General features: G+C 34.7%; 1 long non-coding RNA gene across 1 annotated transcript; it reads left to right on the forward strand.

Moving 5' to 3' along the window:
• Window positions 1-267: 267 nt before the first annotated feature.
• LOC121405711 lies at window positions 268-1372 on the forward strand. The gene is made up of 3 exons (XR_005968684.1): window positions 268-279; window positions 661-780; window positions 1254-1372. It is a non-coding gene; the product is annotated as an uncharacterized LOC121405711 (long non-coding RNA).
• Window positions 1373-3002: the final 1630 nt, after the last annotated feature.

Genomic DNA, 3002 nt, shown 5'->3' on the forward strand with positions numbered 1-3002 from the left:
TGTGCATTTTCTAAAATAAAATTGAAGGATGTCATGCAATTCTTTTTTTGATGAAGGTTTTTCACATTTCAGCTCTTACCCAAATCCCTCCCCTATACATACGGCCATGAAAAATATCACTCCTTATTATTGTACTCTCTTTTCTTTCACAAACAGGTTGAGTTTGAAGAACAAGAAAAACAAGTTGAGTTTGAAGGACAAGAAAAACAGTATAGAGGTCTACCTATATGGTTCAAGATGATCATAAGTGCATGCATCATTTCGCAGATTCTCATCCAGGTATAAAAGTTAAACTAACCCATTCAAAATTACAGATACATTACATGCATTGAATGTTAACCATGTTTACATTAAATAAAAATAACTTGAGTCACAAAGAGGTAGGATCTGTACTGAATATACACTTCTTAAATATACAGGCTCTCGAGTCTAAAGTAGAACCAATGTCAAAAGTTATGTACCTTGGGCAAATTTATTAAACAAGGTCATGTCCTTGATCTACTAGTAATTAAATTGCCTTTTTATTTCCTATTTGTTTATGAACAGAGCAATATTTATTTTTCATGAGTTACATTTTATAAAATTCATTTTATTGATTCTTTAGTGTGATATTCATATTTGTAGATTTATGATTTTTTTGTTTTACATTTTGTCTAATAGGATGATGCAGTTTGACAATTTCCATGGAGGTGATTGATGATGATAAATAATTGGTGAAGTAGGCCTAATAGAACAGTGACTGGACCACAAAGAGAAATACAAACTACAGCAGTTATAGGAGTGAGTTTAATAGTTAGTGATTATTTTTTATAATGGAGGTTGTTCACATTTTTTTGGCAACAAATAGACCTGCCTTTGAAAAACCAATTTCAATTTTGTTTTTAGATTATAGTTAGTGTCGTTTTTAATTACAGATCAAAATATTCTGTGCAACAAAACATATCAACTTTAATTCTTACAATTCATATAATTTACATATGTTAATTTATAAATTGATATTTACAAGAAATCTCTGACATTTCTTCAAAGTATACATGTAGTTAGAATGGAGAGTGGTATGTAAACTGCGGAGAACATGTTTAAGTGATATGCTTTATAGAAGTACAAGTTCATAATTAGTAGAAATAAGTTTTCCTATGTTATGTGTTCAAGAAACATATATATGCATAGTCTCACTTTTCTTAAAACAAATTTATGTGTTATAAATCATGACAATTTAATTGATTTTCTTTCTATATTTTTTCAATCTGCAGGACTGGTGTAACAGATGTTTTCATTCAAGAAATCCAACAAGTCAACATTGAAGACTTGGGAACCACGTAATGAAGATGGAAAAGGTTTTTTTCCAAGTCCAATTTAAAAAAAAATTATCATCACATCCCAAATTCATGACGTATGAAATTTCTTATTGATTTTTATTAAAACTGGTTGCAAAAAGAGAAGCTATAAACATACAAATAGGAGCGGCGGATTGAAGTTGAAAGTGGGGGGGGGGCACAGGGAAAATGCTGTTTTATGTGAAATTTTTTAAAAAGTTGCGAGCGAGCAAAATTTTGACATTCTAAAAACAAATCCAATTTTGTTATAGATTTTGACAAAATATTCAAAATGATATATTTCACCCTTTTCTTTCCTTTTTCTTTTTTTTTCTTAGTCGTGATTTTTTTTCTTGGGGGGGCAGAGCATTGGCGGTGGAAGGCAAAAAATTTAGGGGGTCCACCTGAATGTATCCACCTAAATCTTAAGAGACCACAAAAATTTCCAGCAGAAAAAAAGGTCAACCACAATTTTAGGGGGGCCACAACAATATTAAGGGGGGGTCTACCTGAATTTAGGGGGGACGCAGGAAAAAAAATTGATGAGCAAAAAAAAAAGATTCTCAACAAAAAATTTAGGGGGGACTGTCCCCCACCTCAAATTTAGGGGGGACAGGTCCCCCTATCCCCCCGCTTCCGCCGCCTATGGGCAAGAGTCCTTCAAGCCCTCTCCCCTCCATCTGTACGAAACTGCTTATATACTCCACTCACATGAATTATTAAACTTAATGCACAAAGGATTTCCTTCAGAAGTAAATGAAAATTTTGTTTTCTTGTTTCAAAGGGCACTTGTCATGGTGACCATAAAACAGATCCTTCTCAGGTGAAAGGGGCACAGAACAAGTTCTTTAGGAGCACTTTTCTTTGGTAAAAGGGGGCAGTGATTCAAGAAAGGGCACTTTCAAGAAGGCGAGGGGGCACTTTGTAACACGTGAAATGGGCCCTCAGATGGAAGGGCACAGAACACGTTGGGGGGGGGGCATTTTTGGGTAAAAAATTGCATATAAGGAAGAGCACTAATTGGTATTACCTAAAACAGGTTCTCATCAGGTGAAAGGGACACAGTACACGTTCGTGAGGGGGCATTTTCTTGCATAAAAAGGCACTTTTCAGTGCTTCAAAAAGTAGGGGGAATTGTGCCCCCCCCCCCCCCCCAGGATACAAAAACAAATTTCTTTTGGTTCAAAGTATTAACATACGCTTAAGAAAAAGGTAAAGCTTAATCCTCTGATAATGTGATTTTTTTTTCTGGATAATTAATAAAATTCACCACTAACCAGAGAATTCCTTCATGTCTTTCATTTGTATTCATATAGTATTTGTACAGAGCTAAAATGAAAGGGATTTGGAATTGGCAAAATTCAAAATGAGATCGAGAGAGGGAAAGAGTGATGAGAAGTGGGTCGAAAAGAGATGAGAAAAAATGGAGGGCACATAATTATGAAGAGATAATTTAGAGGGAGTGGTGAGAGAGCTGATGTTGGAAGTAGGCACAAAGGGGTGGAAGAGAAATAAGACGAGATTTTTGGAAACCAGGAGACAGATAACAAGTGGGAAAATAAGAAGGAAATATATGAAAAGTTAAGTTGCAAAAGGGGCTAGGGCCACTCCAAGAAAATCATTTTTTTATTCTCCCATATTGCAATATTCTTATACGAAAATGAATTTTCATGATACCCTAGCATC

The sequence above is a fragment of the Lytechinus variegatus genome, chromosome 19 (genome assembly GCF_018143015.1).
Source record: "Lytechinus variegatus isolate NC3 chromosome 19, Lvar_3.0, whole genome shotgun sequence".
Taxonomy (NCBI): domain Eukaryota; kingdom Metazoa; phylum Echinodermata; class Echinoidea; order Temnopleuroida; family Toxopneustidae; genus Lytechinus; species Lytechinus variegatus.